Genomic DNA, 11,581 nt, shown 5'->3' on the forward strand with positions numbered 1-11,581 from the left:
TAGAGCTCCAAGGAGATTATGTTGAAAAATAAAAAAAAATTTACCCAAAAAAATTGTTTTTATACTTCATTCTAAGGACTTATTGAACTACCCTCGTATTTAACATAGCTACTTGTAAGTGCGTTGAATTGTCTAGGTGCTCCTGTCCCAAAGAAAAGAAGGTTTCAGCCGTAGAGTATGCCTTCTATCTTGACCAAAGAGGTAAAAGACTCATGGGAATCGCCAGCGTAGGTGTCTCTAAAACAAAAAGAATACATAAGAGAACAGAACGTATTGCAAAAAAAGGCAGACTTGAACGGAGAGAGGGTGGGGAAAGCGTTCCTACTGCATCGGTCTCCACATCTTCCTCTACGATTGACATGGATATAGATTTAGATTCCTTCTTTGAGGAAGGTGAAGGTGATAATCCTCCTCCTGAAATTAAGGTAAAGGTTGATGCTTCTATCGATGATGACGATTTTCACGGCATACCACGCAGACTTGTGCAGAGAAAATCATCGCAGGCCAGACTTGACTTATCTGAAGCAGCAGTAGTTGCTCAAAGATATGGTATAAATCAACGGGCTGCGGCACATTTAAGCTCGCCTGTACTCCTCGCTGCCAATTGAGCAGGTATGATCTCCCCGGATATTTCTAAAAAAGTACTTGAGTGTCTAGTCATATATAAAAGTAAGATAAGGCGCGAGAAAATTAAAATAGGCTCCAAGTTGAAGGAGGAATCACGCCATGAGGATTCTATTCGTGGCTTATACTTTGATAGTCGGAAAGACAAAATATTGAGAGCCTCCGGATTTATTAACGAAGAACACATATCTTTGGTGGCCGAACCAGGTTTTAAATACGTAGGCCATGTCGTCACACAATCGAGCCATGCCCAAGATGAGTGTGATTCTATTTATAATTACGTAACAACAGAACTGAATGGAGGCTTTGATGCAGTGGTAGTCGTGGGCTGTGACGGTACAAATACGAATACGGGCTGGAAGGGAGGAATTATTCGTCTACTAGAGGAACAAATTGATCGTCCCTTGCAATGGGTTGTCTGTCTATTACATTTCAATGAGCTACCGTTTAGAAGTCTTTTCGTATTTATTGATGGACCTACCTCTGGTCCGAACAAATACTCAGGGCCAATAGGGGGACAACTTCCAACTTGTGAGACCCTTGATGTTGTAAAGTTTAAACAAGTTGAGTGTGACTTACCTGAGATTGAGCCCACTGATCTCAGCTCAGATCAAAGGTATCTTTATGAGATATCAGATGCCATACGGTTCGGAGCGTGCTCTCCTGAGCTGGCCTCCCGGAAGATAGGCCCCATCAACATGGCTCACTGGCTAACAACTGCAAATAGAATTCTGAGATTATACATATCAACAAAAAGACCCACAAACAAACTGCAAGTATTAGTTGAATACTTACTTACAGTATACGTATCTCAGTGGTTCCACATCAGACGGGATAAGTCTATCGCTGATGTGAGTCGGCACCTCTTCCAAGCAATCAAATTGTCAAGGTTTCTTCCTCTGAAGTACCGAAATGTGGTAAACACTTCCATTCAGAGAAACGGCTTCTCTGCCATGCCAGAAAATATACTTCTTGAAATGGTAACCGACTCTAGGCTTACCGTTCGCCAAGACGCACTCACCAAAATCCTGGAAGCAAAATATAAGCAACAGACAAATGTTAGATACAATATTGTGCCATACATTAATTTTGGAGCTAATAATTACACAGAAATGATTGCTTGCGAACAGAGAGATGTTTCACTTACCGTACCGCCAGTTTTAATTCCTATAACAGAGAATGAACTTACCGCTAAGCTATCTATGGCCGATGGCTTGGTACCAGACTGGGACTTTACATCTTTTCCTTGTCACACAGTAGCGGTGGAAAGAACTGTTAGACTGGTAACAGAGGTGTCTAGACAAGGCTCCGCCCCGAGGCTCGGGACCGACAGATACGCGCCACACTTCTTTCTCGAAAGACTGTCAACTTATTTGACACTAAGAAAGACTTTGTGGGTGTAATTAATGACTCTGAGACTTAAATAAGCACGTTCTACATATGGTTGATTGGTTGGGTATGGCGTGGTTGGAGCCCGATGTGCAGCCACGTCCACGTGGTGGGCTCTGGGTTACTCGAAGTAGTAGAACTCAGTGAGCTAGGAGCTGCACAAGTATTTAAGCGTTTTACTCGAAAATATGCAATTTTGAGCCATTTCCCCCTCCATGAGGATTGGCATGGGGTGACTTTGGCGATTCGGTACGGACCTCTAAGTACCCTCTGATGACTTTTCATCGTAAAGTCACCCTTGGAAGGCATCGGTATCGATTTTAAACCCATTTTTGCAAAACCTTAAATTTGAGTGCTTTTTAGTGAAATTTCGAGATTTCACCCTCAGAGAACAGACTGAAGATATTTCCCGATTTCAAAATTTCAAAGTGCGTTGAGTTTCGGATTGGACTGGGACACTTTTCCGCACCCAGGCGTTTGCTGGACGCACAATGTTAGTTTTTCGCCCCAGCCTATTAAGTACCTTTGAATGAATTATTGCGTTATTTTTGCATTGCGTAAACCTTTTCACTCAATAACAACATACTTTTGCTGCCAAGAGTGCCTTCTCGCTTTTTATTTGAGTTATATGTAGTCGCCTTGCTTTTTTCCGTTTAAAATTGGTATCGCTTTCGTTTTGCGCACTGCAAAGAGCAACTACTAATTTTTTTCGATGACCATAATTCATGTTGTTTAATGAGACGGATACATCGCGAAAAACGTTTTTTACGCCTTAAAAAATCACAATGCCGGTAACTTTGGATCCGACGGTGCTTGGACTTGAAAATGCTTATTTTGCGGTTGTATATTAATCGTTAACAATAGGAGAATAGTCAGAGTCTCTAAGATACAAAAAAAAAGAGATTCTTTAGCGTAAATTCTTCCCAACTCTAAATCTTCTTTTCGTTCGTAGCAGTTTATTTAGCTCTACTTTACAATCAACTAATTTAAATCATGCTAAATCATAAGCTCACTTTAATGTATTTATAGTTCTCAACATGGCATATCTCATTAAATTATACAGCAGGTTTCATTTGTAATATGATTTAATTCTGTATTAGAAGTGATGTAAGACGGGAGAAAAAAAATAAACATTTGATTCCTGTCTTTCTGTTTCTCCTTTCCGATCTCTTTGAACCTACATATCTATGACCATCAACAATGCTCCAAGACAACGACCATAGCCAGTCCCTTCTAATTCTACATAATAATACAAGTCTCAGCTATGGAACTGCATTATTTACTTTTCACTTCTTCTGTGAGTACATCGAAGTCAACAACGGAAATCACATCAATGATGAGAAAGATTATGGGTACGTTAATGAAAAATACGAAATGCAGCCGTATTATAAAGAAGGCATTGGTAGCCGGAGCATAAACCTAACATGAATGGAATGCACTGTATCTCCTAGAATCCAATAAAATCGTATTATATCGAAATAATGCGATTCTATAACGGCTCGAACTGCAGTCTCCAGAGAGACGAAACTGGCTCCAGTTACATAAGACATCTCAAGCTCTATCCAGAACTGGTTAAACCAATAAGCGATTTTTTTTCTTGTATGTATTTGTCTGTAACTGTGAAGACCACGAAGTTACGATGGTGAGGGAATGGATTAGAGCGTTGGACTTGAACTAAAGAGTGACACGTTACATGTCCTTTTAAAATTAACCTAGGATTAGCATGAGTCACTTAAACAGGGCTGTAGCTAAAATTTTTAACAACCCAATCTTCACGATTTATATCATTACCAGCCAGCGGTCTTTAACGACGGACAATTTGGTCCCAAATGCTCATTTGCAAGACGTCTTGTTTCCACCAGTACACCGCTTCACACATCACGGAAAAATTCCGTCTCACTCTTACAGCTGAATAAAGGTTCGTAGTGCTTTTATAGTAGTACTTTTATCAGTCATTATTATGAAGATAAAGAAGCATGGCCTGTGCTTCTAGAAGCAATAGACTCTCGGTTTTTAGGATCACCGTTTGATATTTTAATACTTGAAAACCCCCTTTTTGATACAGCGTTGTTTTTCATATGCGCACTAGAGAAGCTCCGTATTCACTGCGAGTTGCGAGCGATCAAGCCGTTCGGACCACAGATCGTTTGTTTTGATCGTTACTTTTTCTACCAAAATAAATCATTTGTTGTACATCGGACTTACTGATTGTAGTATCTAGCACCCTCGCCAACATATTTTGGTCCTTCGGCCGGTTTGCTTTGGTTGCTTTGGCCGGCTTTGGTGGCTGGTCGCGTGTGGGATTGCTGGTCCCCCATTGGGCGCCTCCCCAGGTTGCGGATAGGGGAACGCCTCCCCGATATGGGTGGTATCGGGGAAATCAAATACCCGGCGCGGACAAAAACCAGCTACGGGAAGGAACCCCGAATGCAAATCAGTCATATGCGAGTATGTGAAAAACGACATACCTCATGGGAGTAGAAATTTCCCCACTGATTCCGATCGGGTTCCAGCCCCGGTGGTCAGTGCCGGTTCCAAGGATTCTGGACGGAACCAAACATGCTTTGACAGGAGCGTCTGTGACGAGTTAGGAGGTCCATTGGACGTCACTGAGGAAGACGATATGAGAAAAGTATCGATCAACAAGAGGGACATATCAGAAATTGATGTAAAACTCATCCAGACATATGATCTCATCGAAAAGCTGCATGACACCATTAATGAAATGGTGGATTTCAGCAAAGAGAAGAGGAATATGTGGCTTCCAATTAGGGATGGATTGACACGAGCGGAGCGTCTGATAAAGGAACTGCGCGATCACACTATGACGACCGAAGGGCTTCATAGGCATATAATCGAAAATATTGTACAAACGGCCAGAATGAGGGCCATGACCCGAAAGGAGAAGTTCAAGAAGAGGACAAACGAAAGTGGCACCCAAACAGATGAAGCCGTGGTGAATCCCACTCTCCGCGATAGAGAGCGAGAGTCCCATGGAGGCTGGCTCCTCCAAGCAAAGGCGTAAGAAGCCGAAAACCCGCAACGCCTCCGCGCCTGCGATCTCGACTCCGAAGAAGGTGGAAACAGAAGACGAATCTGCATCCAGGGTCTGAGCTATGCCGAGGTTCTAAAGTACCTCAAGCAAAAGGTCAGCCCTGATGCCTTAGGTGTAAAAATCAACAGGGTCAAGCAAACCAGAAACGGAGAGGTTCTTGTGGAACCAGGATCTACAGGAAAGGGTAGAGCCGAGCTGTCGGCGGCCATAAGAGGAGCTGTAAGTGATGGGGGTAGCGTGCGCAAGCTCGTCCCTCGTATGGAAGTCAAGGTCTCAGACCTGGACACCTCAACAGACGCAGGAGAGGTCGAAACGGCAGTAAGAATCCACTTCGGCAACAAATATCTGGGCGAGGTGAAGGTCAGGCAAAGTGAGGACTTTCGTGGTGTTGGCAGAAGAGTTGGCGGAGAGACTGGTGCGCGCAGGACACCTGAAGGTGGGGTTGGTGTCCTGTCGCGTACACAAGAAGGTAGAGAGGGTACGCTGCTTCCGCTGCCTAGGCTACAGCAACATGGCAGATGGTTGCGAGGGCCCTGACAGAACGAGGGCATGCTGGAGATGCTGCACGGAGGGCCATAGGGCTGCGGCATGCGAGGGTACGCCGCAGTGCTACCTCTGCGCCGCAAAAGAAGAGAAGTCCCGGACTGATCATCTGCCGGGAAGCATGAGGTGTTGGTCGTTTCGAGAGGCAACTTCGTTGAAGAAGCCTCAAGGACGACCAAATTAACCAGCTACACCCAACCAAGATGCCCGATGGCCGGCGATATGGAGTTGCTTGGCGTTCAGAGAGGCAGCCTCGTTGAAGAAGCCTCTTCGATGCTCAAGCGACCATCTTAGCTTGGCAGGTCCAACAGCAAGCCCAAATATTTAAGACAAGGCCCAGTGGGCAAAAAAGAAGAGGGCCGGAGTACGGCCAAAAAGCGGCACCCTCTGAAGTAAGGCGAAAGCGGTTCCGGGGGAATTATGCCAAGGAGAAAGGGTGGTGGGTTTTAGTCGATCGTTGGTAGCATCACCATAATAGTCAAATTGAGATGTTCGGACCCATCTCGGTGTGTGATAGCACATTTACCACCTTCCCTCGCAAAACAAAACCTCGTCAACATATTTTTGTCCTTCGGCCGGATAATACAGCAAACTTAAAAGTGCAGTGCAGTTTAACATTACTTGTGCGTGGGAGCTCCGATACACGATCCTAGCTCGTAACTTCGAACAATGGACTCGTCTGCTTCAGATGCATAAGATAAATTCAGCATTTTAAGGATTAACAAAATGACTTATACATAAAACTGAAAGAGAAAATGTATAAAAGTTTAAATTTTTTTGCAAATTACATTTTAAGCACTTGTTTTGTAAAAATTTTATTGTGGACAGACTTATCTATCCTAAAGATTGGTGTAAAAAATTTATAAAGACTATATTTTTACGAGTAAAGTGACGAAAATTGATGGTTGGATGAAAAATCGAGGTAGGTTAGTCTCTTTTCCCTGATTTATCAATCCTGAACACAAATAAAGATTGAATGCATCCTGTCATTTATTTATCAATTTCTATCAAGATGAGTCAAGAACTGAATAAATTGAAAAGACTTAAGGGTCAAATAATAGGTCAAGTGGATAGACATTGTAACTTGCGACAACTCCTGTTAGTTATTCGAAATACGCAACAATTAATTGTGCATGCAATTAATTAGAATTAAATTTTAATTTCAGTTAATCATGAAATAAAAAGGGAATTCATGAAAGAAGACGTAATTCTTAATTGTCGATTATTTAATTTAATGGATAAATCAGATATAACCTAATATTCCGTCAATACTCTTTTTCTGTGAAGAGGGTCACGCGTGAGTATACTGAAGATACTATAATTTGAATATCATACAAACAGAACGTTTTAATTATTAATTATCTATCCTAGTAAATTAATTTTATAGGAAACACATTTCTATTCTCGCCTTATTAGTCTAGAAATCGTGGTTGGATTTAAAACTCGCGTAAGAGACTTACTCCCTCGACTAGTTCCCAAGGGGAACCCCAGGACTATCCTTCTGTGAATATTTCTTCTAACAGGTTAATTTTCAGTTTGGCTAGATAACCGACACTTCCTAGACTAGGTTTCAAGGAGAATCCCGAAGCTATTCGTTTGTGCGTTTTATCTTTTGAAACTTACTTGTTTTCAGCTGTAATATTAACTACCTGATCTACTATCGGCGAAAAAACTATAGGCATCTGCCTTTGAAGCTTAACAACTCAGTCAAAAAAAATGCCAGCGCAACAAAAAAACAGTCACATAAAAGCTGAAAGTGTTCTACGTAAATGAGCTTAAAGATGTTTATGTAAAAAAAAATTTGCGCTTAGCAGACTGAAAAATATAAAAAAGTAAGGATTTTCGGGTACATTTAAGAACAGTCAAGTTTAGAGCATTATTGCTTATACAAGGGGCGATGGGGAAAATTTGAAAAAATTCACGAGTATGAGGAAAACTGTTGTGAACCAGTTGTAGTTGAGAAATTTAAAAAATAATAAAAATTGTTGCTTAAAAGTACACTCTGTGTTTATTTTCAATCACCCGTAAGCATGTGTTAGTCTTATTTTTTGTGAAAATCGCGATATTTTTATACATTTTTTTTGTTGGAAAAGAAGTGACAGAAAGCAGGGGGGGGGCCGTTTTTTACTGCCAACTGCTGGTCCCTTTCTTCGGCCCGTGGCCAGGTCCCATCCAAGCATTCAGAACCAGGGGTCGAAGAATGGCACCAGCGGTCGGCAGTAAAAAAAGGCCCCCCCCCCTGCTTTCTGCCACTTGTTTTCCAACAAAAAAAATGTCTAAAAATATCGCGACGTTCACAAAAAATAAAACTAAAACGTCCTTCCGGGTGATTGAAAATAAATACAGAGCCTATCCATTACAGTTTGCTGTTTGCAGTCAGATGCCTATAGTTTTTCGCTGATAGTAGAGTCCAAAGAGAACCTCGGATCTATACTTCTGAAAATATTAGAGAGTACTATGAGAGAAACAGATACGATTGAATGATTGACTGAATAAATACACTGTGTTTCTTTGACTGTTAGCTTTTCAACCTTTCTTTTTATATATCAAAGCTAATTATGAAAAGTCACGCTCAAAATGTCATTAAATCGTTAAACTATCTTTGGATGCTCAGCGGAGGATTATCGTAATAAATCTATTGCCTCACGGACTAGTCAATTCTAGTGTTCGGTTTAAGATCCTCGCGGTTCGCCTGCGAGTTTAACAACCCTGCTTTTTAGTCGTGTAGGCCCTTTTATAGGACGCATTGCGTCACTTCTGCCCTCTGATTGCATGGGCGGATAAGAGGGAGAAACGACAGGCTTGCGCAATAGAAATTCTCCTGAGGGCTGCAACACTACATAGTGTTCTCTAGGATGGATCTCGTATTGCCTATTTACAGGCTATATCCTGTAACTCGCAGGTTACAATATATTGAATCTATAAATGGTGAACCAACTATAGGAAAAATATAAAGAAAGTTAAAAATGTTGACACACTTATGGGAAACTTTTGAAACAGTTCAAAACGAAAGCGAAGATTTAGAGTTAAGAGATTTGAATGATGAGCAGCAGCAGGATCAAAAAGATATTTTGTATGAAGAGCGAGGTGAATTCGAGGATAAATAGAACACAATGATAGGGATAGCAAACGACAGGTTAGCAGCAATCAAATAAGCAATTCAAGGCATTCAGCCTATTCCACCTGAAAACAATGAACAGAATAGGAACAGTGGTTCCTATTTGAGGACACTTTCAATGCGACGGCTTACAAAATTCAAGAAGTTTCACCAGTCATGAAACAGCAGTATTTAAGCAGTTTGTTATAAGGTGATGCTTTACAAATAATAAGTACAACCTCGACTTTAGCTGATAATTATACCGTAGCATGATAGTTTCTACTAAGTCGGTATGATAACAAACAGCTAATCATAAATACACATATAAAACAATTGTTAGATCTCCCTGCAGTGAAGAAAGGAAGCCATTCAGCACTTCGGTTCACTCGTTGACCACATTTAAAGATGCACACAAGCTCTCAAGAATTTAAATCAACCAGAAGATCAATGAGGGAATATTTTAATTTTTTTGTTACAAACAAACTAGATTTTGACACTAGGAAAGATTGGAGAGCTCAACTCAATATTAATAATACAGAACCAATGTCAAATTTAGATCAGCTTATTAAATTCTAAAATAACAAGTCTCAAAGTTTAGAATTAGTTGATAAAGGGAGATCTAGTTTTCATACTTCAAACAAAGTTCCTAACACAAGAAAAGATAAAAAGGTTGCTCTTGCTACAACGTCTTGATCACCATGTGTTCTTTGTAGTGGATTTCATTTTATATATCATTGTGAGGAATTCAAGAAGCAACCTATTCTATCACAAATTTCTGAAGTTAAGCAGAAGCAATTAGGTTTGAATTTATTAGGTAAAGAAAGATTCAGTCAAGATTGTAGAGCATTTTCATGCAAAATATGTAGAAAACGTCAACACACGTTACTTCATTTAGATCGACAGGCGCCTTCTGTCATACAAACAGATTCGGATCCAAACGAGTCTCAAGCAGTTAAAACTCGGTGTACATCAGTTGTTAATCATAGCTCTCAACGATTAAAGGCACCGTATGTTACAGTTTTTTCGACAGCCTTAATTGACATTTATGATAGGGATGTCAACGCTCACACTGGTAGAGCACTTCTAGACACAGTGTCTCCACCGAACATGTTTAAGACAAAGCTACTGACTCGCCTCAAAGTAACACCTCAAATCACAATAAAGCTTTCGCAAGTTCTTTTATATAGACAACAACTAGGTATTGCTGGGACTATAAAGCTTGCTCGTCCTTGCTTCGAAAAAAGTAGTGATTTAGATTTACTTATAGGAGCGCTGGAAGATTTATTGTACGATTCCCACAGAATGAAAGTATTTCATTAGAATATTCTAAAACTGAAGCCTGAAAGAGACTGCACGCAATGGAACAACGACTAGAGAGAAAACCTGCAGTGAAGAAAGAGTATCATGACTTTTTCAAAGAATATCAGGACGTTGGACATATGATAATGCTGGATACTAGAGCTGGTATTAAAAACGTGTAAAATTTACCCCCCCCCCCTTCCCCCAAGACTGTCATAACAACTTTTTGAATTTTTTTGAAGAATCGAAACTCAAAATTGTTATCAAACAAAACAGAATAATAAAAAGAAAACCTTCTCTTTCGTGGTTTAACTTTGCAATTTACAAGTCACCCACGAAAGAGCTCCAAATTCGTTATTTCTCACTTTTTATTAAACGCGTTGTTATTATTTTAAGCGAACTCTTTAAATTATAAAAACAAGACAGTGAAAATACTATATGTATATTTCAATACCCATGCATATAATGAATTCTAATTATATAAATTTATTGAAACGATACAGTTTTCAGGGTAGCTAAGAATAAAATTGCGAGCAAAATAAAGAACAAAAATATTAAATTATTTATCATAAGTAAAATTTGTGCTTTATTTTGCAATAACTGAATAAGCAATCCCGGGCCGAGGTACAAAAATAAATGTAATATACATTTGATATATTAGCGTTGAACGTAATGTTGTAAAGTTCGCATTTTGGAAAAAATCGAGGGCGAATCACGAGATATGTGATGAGAGTGTTAAAAATAACGAGGTTTCGATAGAATGCTGGGGAGAGAGTTAACTAATAAACGGAGGATAAATGAAATGAAATTTATTTAGAACGTGACATCAGCCTCAGGCGAGGTACAGATGAGAACTAACTTACAATGTATAGAGTGGGAAGTCGCTGACATATATGTATAGGTGGCGCCAGCTTTGTAAAGTGATAAATACGAAATGACTTATTCCAACACTCCCACTCATTGAGTATTATCCACAATATCTGTGATATTTAGCCTATTACATAAAAGCTTAAATCTGTCTTTAGCTAGTGCGTTAGTTAGTATATCGGCTAACTAAAAGGCGGTTGGAACATAGCATACATCTATCTCTTTGTTTTCATATTTTTCGCGGATGAAATGGTATCTTATGTCAATGTGCTTTGTCCTTTTATGGAACTCTGGATTGCGTACAAGGCGAATTGCGCTCTGATTATCAATATTAATATTTGTGGGATTTTCACATTGACATCCGACATCATTTAAAAGTTGTCTCAACCAGACAGCCTCCCTTGTCGCGGAACACGCTGCTACATATTCGGCCAATGACTTGAATTAAACTTGTCTAGGTATCGACTTACTACATTTACCGAGAATGAGATGTCAGGACGACTGACCATACTCAAGAAAATTAGAGAACCGACTGCTTTACGATATGGGATTTCCGAATCAATCATCACATTTTCTTTGTCAGACTTTAGCACAACATTAGGATTAGCAGGAATTGATAAAGGTTTTGCATCACTCATGAAAAATCGCAACAAAATTTTTTTTACATAGGTTTTTTGATGAACAAACATTGAACGTTCTTTCCTGTC

General features: G+C 40.0%; 1 protein-coding gene across 8 annotated transcripts in view; it reads right to left on the bottom strand.

Annotated features, from left to right (window-relative positions):
- Positions 1-11,581, bottom strand: part of LOC117177559 (SH3 and multiple ankyrin repeat domains protein 3) — a 542,967-nt gene that overhangs the window by 186,659 nt on the left and 344,727 nt on the right. The window lies entirely within an intron of this gene.

This window comes from Belonocnema kinseyi, chromosome 7 (assembly GCF_010883055.1).
Source record: "Belonocnema kinseyi isolate 2016_QV_RU_SX_M_011 chromosome 7, B_treatae_v1, whole genome shotgun sequence".
NCBI lineage: Eukaryota > Metazoa > Arthropoda > Insecta > Hymenoptera > Cynipidae > Belonocnema > Belonocnema kinseyi.